The sequence below is a fragment of the Cornus florida genome, unplaced genomic scaffold (assembly GCF_030987335.1).
Source record: "Cornus florida cultivar Cherokee Brave unplaced genomic scaffold, ASM3098733v1 CherokeeBrave_3.0.0_Hap2_Chr11, whole genome shotgun sequence".
In the NCBI taxonomy this organism is placed as follows: Eukaryota; Viridiplantae; Streptophyta; class Magnoliopsida; order Cornales; family Cornaceae; genus Cornus; species Cornus florida.
Window position 1 is genome coordinate 50,718,439 of NW_026775581.1, and position 17,966 is coordinate 50,736,404.

Genomic DNA, 17,966 nt, shown 5'->3' on the forward strand with positions numbered 1-17,966 from the left:
TGATTAAAGGTAAAGCTAAAGTTTTTTTTTTTTTTTTTTTTTTCCCCTAGTTGGTACTCACACACACTTGTTTTTTCTGAAACTTGAACCTTTGACCTCCTTTTGGGTACGAGATTGATACCACTAGGCCACTGGCCCGTTCATGGTAAAGCTAAAGTTCCATGGAAAGAAGTGTGCAAGCCTAAGATGGAAAAAGGTTTGGGAATTGCCGATATAGAAACTTGGAATATAGTTTTTGCACACATATGGTTTCTATTCACTAATCCTGATAATATTTGGTTGATTGAGCCTACAAATACCTAGCTAATCAATGAAAAAAAAAATTTAATTAAAATTAAAAATTAAAAATTAGGATATCAAAGTACTAAGCAACTCCTCATAGTTTTGGAGGAAGTTACTCTACTCTAAAGACACAACAAGGAAATTCATTAGATTTGAATTCCTCAATGCTAACAAAACATTAATTTTGTTTGATCATTGGCTATCATGTGGCCCTCTGATGAAGGCAATTAATCTCAACAATAGATAAGGTTAGGGCATCAACAAGTATGCTAAGGTTTCATCTTTAATCCTAAATGACATGTGAGCATAGCCAATAAGATTATCTTCTTTAATTTCCCCTATGATGAACCTTAATACCATCCCCCCTTCCAAACCTTACACAAGAAGACATTATTGCGTGGAAACACTTTCATTCTAGACAGTATTCTCTCTCACGCATGATGTGCGTTACATCAATGATAAAACCACTCGTAATAAAACAAATTCTTGTAAGATAGGGCTTTATTGAATGTGTCAACCCTCAAAGACTGTGGTGGATTATTAAGTATAAAATTATTCCAAATTTAATTCAAGAAGAAAGATTATTTTGTGTTTAGCTATGTCTAAAGTGCTATAAAATTGAAAATAAACTAAATTAACAAGTAATGAGATCAAGGGAAGAAGAACTTAGGGATTGACTTCACCGCTAACCTCATAACATGGTCAATTGCTTCAACTATGGGGAAATTCAAATTTATCTATATTCAGGAATCAAGTGGCTCCAAGCACGCTTTAATTTAATTAAGAAGATATATATGAATACATACTAAGTCATAACTCATCTTTAGTTGACACGAATGATCTATTTAACTACTTTAATCTACGGTGCAGTACAACTCGTCTTCCCTAGGCAATAATTATCAAAACATTTATTCATACATATTCAATTAGGCACCATTGCGTAATCACTATTTAAACCGTTAAGAGGAGCCTTTAGCCGCCAATCTCTCACGATAAAAATAATTTGAATTTGATTAAAGCAAAATTAATTCTAAGATAAGAGATCAATTTCATCAAAAATCAATTATTTTCATTAAAACCCAATTGTTTAGTACAATTAAGTCAATTGCTCAAAACCATGCAATCAATATACATATAAAAATCCCCAAAGTTAAGAATAATCAAGCCATGCTACTCGGACTAGGGTTACATCAATTCCTTAAGGAATGCTTTAGCTACAAATGAAGAGGAAAGATATCATCATTGTTGGTGTAGAAGCCATCTCCATGGACCGCCAATTGGAATATTCAATCTTCAAAACCTTGAAAGCCGCTACAAGGTAGGAGAACCAAAAGAGAGAAAAGAGAGACATAAGAGAGCCCCAATATGTCTCCTCATCTTCTTTTATAGTAGAGAACAAGACCTAGTCCCCTTTGGATTGGCTTTACAGCTTCTAGAGTTATCTGGGCCCGTCTGGAACCAAAAAGGAATGTTTCCTGCATATATTTCTAAGTTCCAAGATAACAGTGCTCAAGCATTGTTTAGTGTTCTCGAGTGCAGTCTCAACACTTAGTTTTTTTTAACAAATTTGCTAAGCTTGCCCAATTTGAAGTTTTATATAAAAAGTTATGCCCAAAATACTGAAGCAGGTCCATAATTTTCCATCAGTGCTCGAGCCCTAATGTGCTCGAGCCCTAAATGCTTAATTTCATCAAATTTTCCCTATTTGTGTCCCGAATTGATCCGCAAGACCCCGAACATGTTTCTAAGCATTAGGATCATTGCAATAAGCTCTAAATAGATGGAATTGACTGTCTCTTTGGGTAAAAACCTACGAAAAGTAAATAAACAAAAATAAATATAAAAACCGGATAAAAGTACCACTAAAGCATTAGCATACACACGTTTAAGGGCTCGAATATGCAATATTCATCGTTTATCACACCCTCAAACTTACATATTGTTAGTCACTTAGTAATACAAAACTAAACAAAAATCAAAATAAAATAAAATAAAAACATAAAGTCTGCAATCACAATTGCATTTAGCGTATGCAACACCCCTTAAACCCCTAGGTTACCCATAGTGGACGAGTTATAGTCTCGTGAGAGTTTCCAGAGATGATATCCACAAACATCTAAAATTTGTGCTTTTAATGCATTTAGCTCCTCATAACCTGTTTAGCTTAGCAAAATATCCCTGTAATCTTTAAACAGAGAATTACAACAGGTATGTAAACTATGCACATTCAGAAATAATTTCGAACCCTCAACTTCATGTGTAACAATTATTGTCCCCACATAAAGTTCAAATTAACATATAAAATAATTTTGAACTCTAGCATCCTTATAAAGGTGAACTTACATCCATTTATGTTGCTTATTATTCATACTCATGTATATTCCATAACTTTCCTCAACTTGTTAGCAAATTTTTCAAATTTTGATTTCCAAGGCATAAATAATAATTCTAACATGTGTATGCATTTATTTCTTTTCTTTTTCTTCTTTTTTTTCAACTTTTTTTCCTTTTATTTTTTCATCAAAAAGAGTTTTATGGAATGTTCGGATCCCTTAAGCTTTCTAGAAAACCATGTAGCAAGTTTTGGGTCAGTGACTCCCAAATCAGATGATTTTAGGCATTAGGTATTCAAACACCCCAAATGACTTAATCACTCGAGTTAACTAGGTAATGAATCCAAACTAACTCTTCAACTTCCTTTTTTCCTAAGTTTTCCACATTTTTACATGAACCATCAATGCTTAATAAGGCAAAAGTCCCAGTTACTTAGTGAAAAACAACCTACTTTTTCATACATTCCTATCATTATATCACAGTCATCAAATTTTCCAAACCTACCAACTCATCTCAGTCAATCATAAAATACAACGAGATGTCAAGTTTACCCCCACATAATAAATGCAAGTGTGCTCATGTGTCAAGTGAAATGCTCTAGAAGTCAAAAATCATGAGAATATAGAAAGACCAATAATGTGGACCACTTATGTAGAGAAGATGTCAAAAAAATTCAATATATTTCCAAAATAACATTAATTCCATATACATGATGTATTAATCCATTAAAAATTGCTTTGGGACATCAAACTAGCTTCACGGACATAAAATCATTGCTAACACCACATGTTCTCAACTGTACCATTCAGAAATTGCAAAATTTTTCAAAAAATCTGGAATTAATCAACAAACTTGCAATTATATTGCCTTACCCCCAAACTTGAATAGCACATTGTCCTCAATATACAATGAGAACAAAAGTAGAAGAAGGGTTAGAGCAATATTACAATAGAAGTTATGAATGTCAAAATCAAAACGTCCAAAATATAGGCAATTACCAAGTAAGGTGGTACCCCCAAACTTGAATGCAAAAACCTATCAATGAAAGCAACTAGACACCACCATGTGAGGGTGAACAAGTCCCCAAAGGGTATGAATTAATAAACACACTCTCACTATCGCACACATCTAAAGTAAAGAGTCATGATAAACAAAATAGAAAACAAATAAAAAAAACTACAAAAAAATAATAATAAATAATATATATATATATATATATATATATATATATATATATATATATATATAACCTATGAAATCTACAATTACAAACAAGACATAATGTGTCTCATGGGTGCTATGTTTAATATCTCTAGCAAAACGGAGTGTTACTTTCTAACTCATATCTAACAACTCGACTACCTCATTCATCTCGTGCACCTAAATTCCTGCACTTCAAAAAAAAAAAAAAAATCAATAGAAAATTATATTCAACTAACAATCAAACCAGAACTTAACAATAACCATTACATAGTCCGTCGCAACGGCACCAAAAATTGATGTGCTTTATATCAATGATAAAATCATTCGCAATAGAATGAATCGTTTTATGATAGGACTATGTTGATGGTGTCAAACATCAAGGACTATGGTGGATGGTTAAGTATAAAATTATTCCTAATTTAATTCAAGAAAAAAGATGATTTTGTGTTTAACTATGTCTAAAGTGTAATAAAATTGAAAATAAACTAAGTTAACAAGTATTGAGATCAAGGAAAGAAGAACTTAGGGATTAACTTCACAGCTAGCCTCATAGCATGGTCAATTGCTTCAACTATGGGGAAATTCAAACTTATGTATATTAGGGAATCAAGTGGCTATAAGCACACTTCAATTCAATTAACAAGGCATGTATGAATAAATACTAAACCATAACTCATCTTCGGTCGGCACGAATTGTCAACTTAACTTCTCTAATCTAGGGTACAATACAACTTGTCTTCTCTAGGCATGAATTATCAAAATATTCATTCATACATATTTATTTAAGCACCATTCTATAATCACTACTTAAACCGTTAAGAGAAGCCCTTAACCGCCAATCTCTCACAATAAAAATAGTTTAAATTTGATTAAAACAAAATTAATTCTAAGATAAAAATCAATTTCATCAAAAGCCAATTATTTTCATTAAAACCCAATTATTTATTATAACTAAGTCAATTACTCAAAACTATGCAATCAATATACATATAAAAATCCCTAAAGTTAAGAACAATCAAACCATGTTACTCAGATTAGGGTTACATCAATTCCCTAAGGAATGCTTTAGCTACTCATAGAGAGGAAATATATCATCATTCTTGGTATAAAAGCCATCCCCATGGACCGCCAATTGGAATCTTCAATTTTCAAAACCCTAAAAGCTGCCAAAAGGTAGAAGAACCAAGAGAGAAAAGAAAGAGATAAGAGAGCCCCAATGTGTCTCCTCATCTTCCTTTATAGTGGAGAACAAGTCCTAATCCCCTTTGGATGGGCTTTACAGCTTCTGAAGTCATTTGGGCCTGTTTGAAACCAAAAAGGAGTGTTTCCCGTATGTATTTTAAGTTCTAGGATGATAGTACTTGAGCACTGTTTCGTGTGCTCGAGCATAGTCTTAATACTTAGTTTTTTCCAACAATTTTTTCCGATGTAGTAACACTATTTTGACATATTTGGAATACGAATATCAAAATTTCTATTAGATATAAAAACGTCGAATTTCGAGTCTTATTTCTATAGCCGCTAAGTTTTCCAATTTGGATTTTTGAATAAAAAGTCATGCCGAAAATATTGAAATAGGTCGAGAATTTTCCATCAGTGCTCGAGCACTAATTAGTGTGCTCGAGCCCTAAAAGCTTAATTTCATCAAATCTTCCTCGTTTGAGTCCCGAATTGATCCGGAAGGCCCCAACCAGGTCTCTACGCATCGGGATCATTGTAATAAGTTCTAAAGACATGGAATTGACAGTCTTTTTGGGTAAAAACTTACAAAAAGTAAATAAACAAAAATAAACATAAGAATTGGATAAAAGTACCACTAAGGCATTAACATACACACTGATAAGTGCTCAAATGTTGCATATTTTAACACCTAAGCTAGAGTAGTTTAGTCCCTTCATCTATCTTACTTTTCCATTTTAGTTCTAATTTGTGTTTTTGTCCATTTCAGGTTAATAAAGTTCAAACGGGCTAAAAATAGTCTATTAAAGCCTTTTTGGAGTCAAGCAGAAAATCCAAAATGGTTTAGAAAATTGCCCTGGAGCATCTACGATTGATTGCAGTCCACGTCATCATTCACAGCCACGTTAGCATTGGATAAGATTGCCACGTCACCATTCGTTCAATTCACGATCGATCGCAGAAAAGTGCGATTGTTCGCAGTGCCATATCAGCGCCAACTCAGCAGATAGGATTGCCAATTGTTCAGATGAGATTGCTACGTCAGCTACGATCGATCGCGGAATTATGCGATTGATCGCAACTCTGCTGGCAGCCTGTTTCGCCCAAACTTTACCTACCAAGTGGCTGCAAGATTGAATCATTTAGGGGCCAATTTCTGACTTGTTTTGCATTCCAAGGAGCTTGTATTAAAGGGAAAATGAACCATTTTGTAAAGGGTCTTTCATTTTTTATATTGTTGTAGATAGCTTTACTTTTCTCTCTAGAAAAGTTAGTGATTAGGGTTTTGGGAAAAGAGGGAAGTGGAGGCACCAAGAACATATCTCAAGATGTACATACACTCTCTCTATAATTCAATAAAGAAGAAGAGGAAGAAGATATAGCCATGTTTGGAGATTGCCCCTGAGGGTTCCTTGACCACATCCACCACCTCCATGATTGGTTAGACTTCTCCTTGGAGCTTGGATGAATCCCAAGCTTGTAATCTAAACCCTCCTCTTTAACTTTTTGGGGATTTATTTCTTGTGATTAGTGTTATAGCCTTGTGTATAAAATGAATCTTGGGTTTTCTTTTGATTTATTTGGTTTAATTCTCCCTATTGATTCTTTATATGATTCCATGTTGTCTTATATGTGATTATTTAATAATTGATCTTTAAATTCTCTATGTTGGTTGCATGTCTATGTGTCATTAATTGAGAATTTGGTGATGACTATGCATAGTTTTCATTGAATGAATTTGTTAATTAATTTGATGGATTTTGCTTAGACTTGATAGGTTGTGTTACACATTAGTTACGTGTCGTTAGGTAGACAATCTATGCTTGATTTTGATATTCCATGACTTATTATTGTAAATTCCATGATTCTCTAGATTAATGTATACTACAGTTGTTACTAATTTGATGGGTTGTGCTACACTTAGTTTATTTGTTGGTTAGATAGACAATTCATGCTTGAATTTGATGGTTTATTCTTAATATTGCAATTGGTAGTCTCATTTTGTTCACAAGAATACGTTTCCCAATTAGTTGAAAGTATGTAGATTAGTGAATGAGCTTGGTAGTGATTCCAATACCCTAAGCCTCTCTTCTCTTCTCCTAAACCCCTACCTCACATAGTTTAATTTAATTGAACTTTAGAGTAATCAACCAACTAAACTCTCTCTCTTTTGCAATCTTGTGATCCACTAAAGTCGAAATTAGATTCCAACTACATGTTTAATCCCTGCGGACGATCCCTACTCGCTATGCTTCATTAGTAGTAGTAGTGGTTTTATAAATGTAAAGTTAACTAAAAATGCTTCCTAAACCATATTCATATTTTGACCTTGTGAAACGACCTTTCACTCGATTGCGTCGTCAAAATTTGGCGTCGTTGCCGGGGATTAACGGTTTTGTTGAAATTAAACTAGACAATAGTGTGCATTTGATTGATTCTTATTTTTATTTTTATTTTATTCTTATTCTTTGTTACTTATTCAATTAGGTACTTGACTATAAGAAAAGCAAGCTTTGGATTCCGACGTGGTTGCTTGGGACCTTTGTGAGTAATTTTTTAAACTCTTGTAACTTAATTGTTCACTTCTTTATATGCTTGAGAGATAGCCTTTGTCGAGGCTAATTACATTGTTAAATTTTGTCCAAGCATTGGCCCACATTAAGGCCAATATTTTCTTGCATTTGGATTTTGAATATGAATGAAGGAATTGTTTGATCCAAGTTTAGGAAAAAATTACATCCCTTCACCTTATGCCCCTCCATCATATTTTAATCCTTATGAGATTGAGTCCAATGCACTACAAGCATCATCATCTTGCTATGGACTTGATTACTCTTGTGATTCTCATTATGATTACTACCCTCCTCTACCATTTTATGGTGAACCAACTCCATCACCTTCTAGGTACTCACCCGAATTTCAAGAAAAAGTGTTTGCACTACTTTATATGCTTAATGCGCAAGCCTAACTTATTAATTCTCATTCTCAAACCATAGCCAAGCTAGAGGCTCAAATTGGGCAAATGGCAAACACTTTAATTTATTTAGATGAGGATAAGGGAAGTGAGGAGGAAGAAGTGGCAAGTAAGCAAATACTAAGTACTATATCTTGTATAGAGGAGGATGAGGCAAGTGAGCAAATTAAAAATACTCTTCTTCGTCAAGAGTAGAAGGAATTGGCAAGTCCGCCAATGGCCGATCCAATAGAGCACAACATGATTTATGAGGACATTCCTTGTAATTTGGATCATGAAGTCATTGAGGTCACCTAAGATAGTGAGGAGAAGGTGATTCATTTAAAGGGAGAGAAAAATGATGAAGAAAGTGCCCTTCTTAATAATCCAATTGAGTCTTTGAAAGACATTTCCTTTCCAATTAATAAAGAAAGTGATTCTTTGAATACACTTCAAGAGCACAAAAATGATGCAAGGACGACCAATATTTGTTTTATTTTCAAGATGTGGACGAAAGGAAAATCATTAAATCTTTCATTTGTTTTCAAGTCATTCTTTTGGAGGATAATTTTGTTGTTGTGAGAGAGGATCCAATGGGGAAAATTAACAAGCGATTAAATGTGGATGTTTCATATCCAGTTTTTTATACTTTGGACTAGTAAGTCACCCCCAACGTCTTGCTAGAGACGTTAAACACTAGTTTTGTAGAGTTTTCAAACTCTATTTCTCCCCCATTTTTTTTTTTTTTTTTTTGCATCGTCTAAATAGTTTCGTTGTGCTTCATTGAAAAATTTCAGGCATTTAGTACCCTTGAAAATTTCTGCCTTTGAAAAAATTATAAAATTTTAACATTTTATGCCCAGGCAGCAACAGTAGGATCGATCACAGAAGTTCACGATCGATCGTAAATCCCTGCGATCGATCGTGATCTGCAGAGACCTATTTTGCCTAAAAAATAGCTCTTGGTATCTAAAGTTCGTGGGATTTTATGATCGATCGGTGCCCTCTGCGATCGATTGCACTAGAACCATTCATCTTCTTCATTGTTCGTAAAGTCTTATGATCGATCATAGAATCTTGCGATCAATCGCACTTGAGCGTCGGAAATTCCAAGTTCCAGGGGATCATTCATAAACCTGAACAAACGATCGTACATTTTTATGATCGATCGTGGGTTTTAAAAAATAAAATAAAATAAAGTAAAATAAAAATACTTTTGTTTCTTTGCATTCCTTATCTTCTTGTAATTTTAATTACTTGCATTTCTATTTCCTTATCTTTTATTTTGCTTGTCTACATACTTTATATGTTAATAAATATATATATATATATATATATATGTGTGTGTGTGTGTGTGTTCTTGCATTTTGTTTATTTTCATGCTTTTATAAAAAGAAAAATATAAAAACTTTTCACTATTGTGCCCTTGTGTGTAGTCATGCTTCTTTTATGTTTTATCTAGGGCTTGATCTCATATCTCTCTTTCATTATGTTCCATATTGTCTTAGAATGTTTGATTGGCTTATTCTTATCCCATTTGATATTTGATGTGGTTTGCTAGTATGGTTATTCCAATAGGTTGTTGATTCCAAGTTTGGGGGAGACGTTTTTTAAATTAGATCATTGCTGGGCTTCATAGGTTTTGCCGCCACGGTATACTCTTTCCATCTTTTCCATTGTTCTTATTGCACATTAAGGACAATGTGCGGTTTAAGTTTAGGGGTAAGATGGCTTTGTGGTGTGTCGTTCACCACAAGCTTAAGTGTGTGCATTAAGGCGAGGGCCAAGTTTTACATCTACAGAAGCCACTACTACCTTCGCTAAAAATATAATTAGGGTGAGTAGGGATCGTCCTAAGGGATTGGAGTCGAATTTGGTTGTGGAATCACTATTAGGGTTAGTAGGTCGAGTGATCAAACAAATAGTTGGTTGGTTGATTAAACTAGAGAGTAAATTAAACTAAATAATGGAATGCAAAAAAGAGTAAGTAAGAGAGAGAGAGATCTTGGGGTTTAGAGGTTACCACCAAACAATGCTTTTCTACACCCTTAACAAGTGACTAATAAGGGAAATGTGTGTTGCAATATTGATGTGTGTGTGTGTTGGTTGATTCAATTAGCAAGGGTGACCAATTAAGTATATATAGTCTAATCAACATGTGAAAAGCACAATATATCTAACAATTCAGTATATATTATCTAAATAGCATGTGTAAAGCACAATATATCTATCAAGTCATTAATCCTTTCATTAAGCTCACAAGCCAAATACACCACAAGGTTAGAGACATATGCTACTTGCATTCAAAAATATGGAATATCAAACAACAAGCATGGATTGTCCTCCCATCTAACAACTATGCTACCACTACACTACAATTAAGCTTATGATATGAAATTAAACTAATTAAGCTAAGGGAGAGGCACAATCCATCAAGAAAAGAGTATGAACCATCTAGAAAATTACAAGAGCATTCCATTAAGCACTATGTTTTGACAATCTTTAGATCTATGACATTAATACATATAGACATGTATCAATAACACAAGAAATAGAGACAAACACATAAACATTTATTCTAACATACATAGACATATAAATAGAATGAATCAATTGGAAACATTAAACCATATAAATCATTGAATAAACAAGATCTATATATATATAAGTGTCAAAACATGTATTACAATACTAATCCCTCAATAATACACAAAATCAAGATTTAAAAAAGCATGCTTGGGGCTAACTCTAGCCCTAAGAGGATGTCTAGCCACTCATAATAGTGCTTTTCCAACCCTCAAGGGCTAACTCCATGGTAGAGATTTGTTCCTAGGTTGATGAAAAGTCTCCAATGATGTCTCTAGCCTCCTCCTCCTCTAAACTTGCTCTCAAAGAGTTCTTACAAGGTATGAGATGATATGATGTGATATGGTATAAAAAGTAATCATTATCCTTATATAGGTAGGTCAAATAACACACAAAATGAGCTGGGGTCGTGCAGCAAATATTCTCCAATGATTGGATAAAGGACAACTTTCAATGAGCTGGAAATTTAACTTTTTCGCACTGGAGGAAGTTCGATCGATCAAACCTTGGACTTGGATCGATCGAACATGGCTGAGATCTATCGAACTGAAGTTGGATCGATCCTCAATGGCGGCGCTTTTTGGATAAAAACAAATCTGAGATATTTTAAAGGTATTTTTGGAAAAAGGACAAAAGTGGTTGGTGGGGTGGTACAACTAGATAAGATCAATCATTTGGAAAAGGACAAGGTAGTTCGATCGATCGAAGAATGATGTTAGATCGATCGAACTTTTGAGATCTCTGAAAATGTCATCATGGCTCTGATCTATCTTGAAGTGCTGAGATCGATCATGTTGGATCGATCGAACTTTGATCTGATATCGATCGAAGATGTTGATTTCCACATTTTTCTTCCTTTTGCTTCCACTTGGCTTCTTTCTTTGATTCATCCCTGAATTGCTTTATTTTTGCTCTTATTTGGCTGAGTTAGCTTATTTTCGGGATAAGTGCCTGAAAATGGAAATAATACAAAATCAATCTAAAACGGTAAAGTAAGATAGATAAATGTACTAAAATGCCTAAGCTTAAGGGGTTTAAATACGCACTTTTCAGCGTTCATCACACCTTTAAACTTAAATATTGCTAGTCCCTAACAATAAACTAGAAAGTAAAAGAATAAAATGAATAACTAAACAACTATGAACTAGAAAACAATAAATGGATAATGCCACTTTCATAGGGAACACGATTGCACTTAGCATATGCAACAAGCCTTTTAAACCTCTAGGTTACCCCTAGTAGACGAGTGAAGTCTCGTGAGGGTTTCCAGAAATGATAACCACAAACATTAAGCTCATTCTTTCAAAAGAGGCACCAATATTGCAAACAAGCATTGGGAGAAAACTACCTCAAGTATGCAATTTTTCAACCATTTCCAAGCAATCTCCCAAAATCTCAACATCAAGCAAACAAGTATGGTCCTCCACACATCAAGAAAATGATCATGTAAATCAAAACAACTCTAGAATCTCTAGAATCCTTTTGAGTAGACTGGCATCAAATATGTTGCTATCTAAGCCAACTAAAGAATTAATCACATCCTTACCCTCAAACTAGCGCACAAATCTAGTACCGATCATCAAGACAAAAAGTGAACCTTTTATTAAAGCTTTATTGTTCTAGGTGCGTTTATTCTTTTCACTCGATTTTTTTTTTTTTTTTTTTTTTTTTTTTTTTTTTTTTTAGGATCAAAGATGGAAGCATGGTGCAATGTGTTGATCTATTAAGCTTTCTAACGATTCATGAGGTCGAGCGTTAGGTCAATGACTCCCAAACCAAACGGCTTTAGGGCATTAGGCGTTCAAACACCCCTACGGACTTACAAGCTCAAATCAATTAGGTTACAAATCAAGACAAACTCCATCTAATCATTTCCCACTTCTCTCCATTTGAGAGAAGTCCTCACTTTTTATTGTTTTTGCCAATTTTTTTTTTTTTTTTTTTTTTTTTTTTTTCTTCAGTTCAATTCAATTATTAACCTAGAGTTTGGGCCCTCCACCTTTCGGCGCGAGAAGTTCAGTGCTTGATGAGGCTAGAATCCCGGCTACTTAGTGAAAAGGGGTTGTTATCCACCTTTATCAAGAATAAAAGTTTTCAATGCACTACTAGTCCAATTGGAATATAACCAGTTCAATAATCAACAAAGCATGTACCCCATAAATGAATGCTAGTGTGCGCCTGTGCTAGTGTAGAATCCTAGAGTGAATCTCAAAACAATCACAAAATCAAGATAATGTGGACCACAAGTGCAAGCATGATATCAATCTTTCAAAAAATTTACTCCTAAATGACATCCATAAGGCATACAAGGAGTATTGGACTCTCAAGTCAAGCAATTTTTAAATTTTAAGCAATATAGTCCTCAAAAGATCAAAATCATAACTAGATATGGACCAATTATAGAAAATCTCTAAAATACACAAGTCATGCTCAAAATTTTGAAGTTTAAAGCTAACACTGTAAAGTACACCATTACCTCCAAACTTAAACGGCACAATGTCCTCAATGTGCAAAGAGAATAAAAGGAAAGAGAATACTGGTGCAATTAAGGCAAAGAATGGCTGGGACTAAAGTATCCAAATTGGGTGGCATGGCCCCCCCAAACTTTGGATTAACTGTGGTCCTGAAATTTGGCACTCGGATAAATTTATCAGATAACAAAAAGGGATAATCAGTGCACAGTGGACATGCAAGTGTAAACGAAATAAAACAGTGAGAGAGGTATAAGGGTGGTCCTGAAAATTGTGTAGCATTCTCTCTCACTATAGTCACTGTGATGCACCTGATGGAGTCAAACATACAGAGATAAGAATATAATAGATGACAATCATAGCAAAAACATATATAAAGAAAATAAAGTATAGAGTACATCCAAAGATCAAAGCCGACAAACCGGCTGCAAATATAATAATGTAGCAGACTAACAACATAGATATAGAGCATAAAAAGATAGAGAGATAGGGAGTCTCAGGCAGAGGATGCAGAACTAGCAGGGCGATCTCCGCGGATGTCCCTGGATAAGTCAGCAAGTGCAGCCATGATCTCTGCAAGGAAGGAAGCAATGTCAGCTCTAATGGCAAGCAGGGTATCCTCCAAAACCTGCATTTGTGCTTCAAACCTAGCTATTTGATCAAGAGCCTCAGATGCAGGTGGAGCAGAAGAATGGGCAGTCTGAGCTTGGGAGGACTCTGCAGGCTCCTGTGTCCGAACATACTTTTGTTTAGTCATATCCTACAAAAAGGAAAGTGAAACTTGTAATGGGAGTTAGTGTTAGAATAAAGAATTGAAGGCACAAAACAGAGTCATGCATGTCAAATGAGATAAGCAAAACAGATAGATGACATGAATCTATGCAAGTGACATGATATGAAGCATGCTAAACAATGTAAGTATGAAATATATCCAATGTGGAATATCACAGGCATTGGGCATATATGAGATAGTATGAACATAATATATGATGAATGAAGTGTGTGTTTGAGATCTGTGAAGTTCGATCGATCACAAAAAATGTGAGATCGATCTTAAAACTTCGATCGATCTGAAAAACTGAAAAACTGAGTTCGATCGATCTCTCAAGATCGATCTAAGATAGAAGTTCGATCGATTGAACTGTGCGAAGATGAAAACTGAAATGTCACAAATCGGTGACTTTGGAAGCACGGGGACCACACGAACAAGGTCGTGGGCCCATCAACACAACAATTCCTCAATCCTAGTCACTTTACAAAGCCTATACTCCCACAAAACAAATCAAAACTCGAAAATATATAACCATATATGATGAGCAATGAAAAGTGCGTATTTAAACCCCTTAAGCTTATGCATTCTAGTACCTTTATCTATCTTACTTTACCGTTTTAGATTGATTTCGTATTATTTCCATTTTTAAGCACTTATCCCGAAAATAAGCTAACTCGGCCAAATAAGAGCTTAATTGAAGCAATTCTAGGATTAATCAAAGAAAGGAGCAAAGTGGAGAAAGAAGGAAGCAAATGAAGCCAAAGGTGGCAAGCAGCAAAAGTTCGATCGATCTAAGTTCAAGGTTCGATCCATCGAACAATGATCGATCTCAGCACTTCAAGATAGATCCAAGCCTTGACCCAAAAGCATAAAGTTCCAAAAGTTCGATCGATCCAACACCATCCTTTAATCGATCGAACACTTTTGTCCTTATTCAAATAATTGATCCTATCCACAGCTGTACCACCCACTAACCACTTTTGTCCTTTTCCCATAAATATCTCGGATTTGCCTTTTTCCAAAAAGCTCAGCCAGTTGAATCGATCCAGGCTAAGTTCGATCGATTTCACTTACTTTCGATCAATCCAAGTTCAAGGTTCGATCGATCGAACTTCCTCTAGTGCGAAAAAGTTAAAATTCCATCTCATTGAAAGTTATCCTTTATCCAATCATTAAGGAATATTGTGTGCACGACCCCAGCTCATTTTGGGTGTCATTTTGACCTACATATATAAGGATAAGGATTGCTTTTACAAGAAGGGAGCCAACATTATATTCATATCATCTCTTGGAGAAGAAGCTTAGAGGAGGAGGAGGCTAGAGACACCTTTGGAAACTCTTCATCAACAAGGAACAGATTTCAACCATGGAATTAGCCCTTGAGGGTTGGAGCATCATCACCATGAGTGGCTAGACATCCTCTTGGGGCTAGAGTTAGCCCCAAGCATGCTTTCTATATCTTAATCTTGTGTATTATTGAGGGATTAGTGTTGTAATTGATGTTTTGACACTTTGATATATATATATCTTGTTTATTCAATGATTTATGTGGTTTAATGCTTCCAATTGGTCATTTCATTCTATCCATATGTCTATGTATGCTAGAATAGATGTTCATGTGCTTATCTCTAGATTTTATATTATTGATGCATGTCTATGTGTATTGATGCTATAGATTTAGAGATTGTCAAAACATTGTGCTTAAAAGAATGCTTTTGTGATTCTCTTAATGGTTCATGCTTATCTCTTGATGGATTGTGCCTCTCCCTTAGTTTATTTTCATGCTAGTAGTGTAGATGTAGTGTTGTTGTAGTGTAGTGTTAAATGGGAGGACAATCTATGCTCATTGCTTGATGATCCAAGCTTTTGAATGCAATTAGTATATGTCTCTATCCTTGTGTTGTATTTGGATTGTGAGCTTAATGAAAGGATTAATGACTTGTTTTGATTTATTGTGCCTTTCATATGTTGTTTAGACAATATATGCTTCATTGCTTAGATATGTTGTGCCTTTCACATGATGTTTAGACAATACATGCTTAACTAGTCATCCTTGCTTGTTGAATCAACCAAATACACACACACCAATATTGCAACCCACTATTTACCCTCATTAATCACTTGTCAATGATATAGAAATGCATTGCTTGGTGGTGATCTCTAAACCCCAAGATCTCTCTCTCTCTTACTTACTCTTAATTGCACTCTTTTGCTATTACTTAGTTTAATTTAGTTACTCTTTAATCAACCAACCAACCAATTTTTTGATCACTCGACCTACTAGCCCTAATTGTGATTCCACGACATTGCTCAATCCCCATACTCCCTTGGGATGATCCCTACTCACTCTTGCTACTTTAGTAGTAGTGTTGGTAGTGGTTTTTATAAATTTAAATTTGACCCAAAAGGCTTTTCTTGAACCGCACATTAACTACATCAATTTTGGCGTATATCACGAGCGACTCCCGTCAAATTTTGGCGCCGTTGCCGGGGATTTGTTGATTAGATTTGGCAACGTCGGATTTGTGGAATTGATTAGGATTAGTACTCTTATGATCGTGTCTTTACTTTATTTTTATTTTTCTTTTTGATTGCTTATTGTGTTGTTCTTACTTAACTAGGTGCATTGTTGGAGAGGAAGCAAGCAAAGGAGCCATTGAGCATTCAATTCAAGCAAGCAAAGAAAGCAAAAAGTTAAAAATTCTAAAATTGCTAAGCCAAGCTTTAAAATTTGGAGTTGAAGTGCTAAAGGACCTTTGTGAGATTTTCTTTACTCAATCCCTTAGTTAAATCGTCGGCCCACGTGGAGGCTTATTTTTTATTGTCTTGCATCATTGTTGTTAAAGTATGGGAGTACGAATTAAATGTTTGTGGAAGAAGTCTAATTGCATTGTTGTGAAGGCATAGTGTTTGTCATTCTTTGTGTTTGTTGTGTTTTGTATTGTGCATGCATGGGCGTCGTTCATTAAGACCAACTCTTGCCCCTCTTGATTTGCATCTTGAATCTATCGTTAGAAATCCCAGGGGAAGAGGAAGTTCAAATAGAGCCAATCTTTCAATGGATGACCATAATGATAATCATGTTGAGGACATTGGTCACATAGACCAACAAGGTATCCTTCATCCCAATGTGCACAATGAGAACATACAAGTACTATTAGGCATGCCTAGGCCATTCATTCACCAACCACCACAACAACAAGGCCAAGTTCCATATGGAATGCCAAGGCCAATGTATGCTCCACAACCTCCCATCAACAATCAAGGAATTCAAAACCAAGGTGTTCATGTTGCACCTCAAGTAGCTAATCCACCTCTTGCTTTAAAAGACCATTATGTGCCTAATGAGTATAATGCACCTACATGCATCCAATTACCTCCATTTAGAGCACATCATTATGAAATTAAGCCACAAACCATTCAAATGCTTCCTAACTATCATGGACTTCCAAGTGAAGAACCTTACAAGCATTTGGATGAGTTTCTTGAAGTATGTTCCACCGTAAAATATACGGACATACCGGAAGAGGTTTTAAGACTTAAACTTTTTCCATTCACCTTAAAAGACAAGGCAAAGTATTGGTTTAACAATCTTAGGCCTTTTTCAATCACTTCTTGTGCAGAATTGCAACAAGAGTTCTTGAAGAAGTACTATCCGGTTTCTAAGATCAATGCCATGAGGACCTCAATTCAAGAATTTTCACATGGGGATGGAGAAATGTTTCATGAGGCATGGGAACGCTTCAATGAATTGCTTAGGAAGTGTCCACATCATGACATGTCCAAATGGCAATTAGTTCAATACTTCTTTGAGAGTTTATTGGACAACTATAAGGGTATGGTTGATGTTTCCATGGGTGGCTCATACATTGATAGGCATAAGGATAACGTGTGGCGTCTCTATGAAAGCATGAGTGAAAATTCTTTGTATAGAATACTATCATCTAAGAATGGTAGAAATTCACAAGGTAGGAAGAGTGTTAGCTTACATCAAGTCGAATATTCAAATGAAATAGCTGCCGAAATGAAGTCTTTGTCTCAAAGGTTTGATCAATTTTTGATTAACCAAAACTCGGTGAACCAAGTATCTTCCTTCCCTAACCTTTCTCATCATGCATCAAATGAAACTTGTATGACTTATTCTAGTGTTCTTCATTCTACTTCTCATTTTCTTCATGGACAAGCG

The 17,966-nt window shown here is 35.0% G+C and overlaps 1 pseudogene; it reads right to left on the minus strand.

Annotated features, from left to right (window-relative positions):
* Window positions 1-17,461: 17,461 nt before the first annotated feature.
* On the minus strand, window positions 17,462-17,560 carry LOC132287446 (small nucleolar RNA R71; annotated as a pseudogene).
* Between the last annotated feature and the right edge of the window lie 406 nt (window positions 17,561-17,966).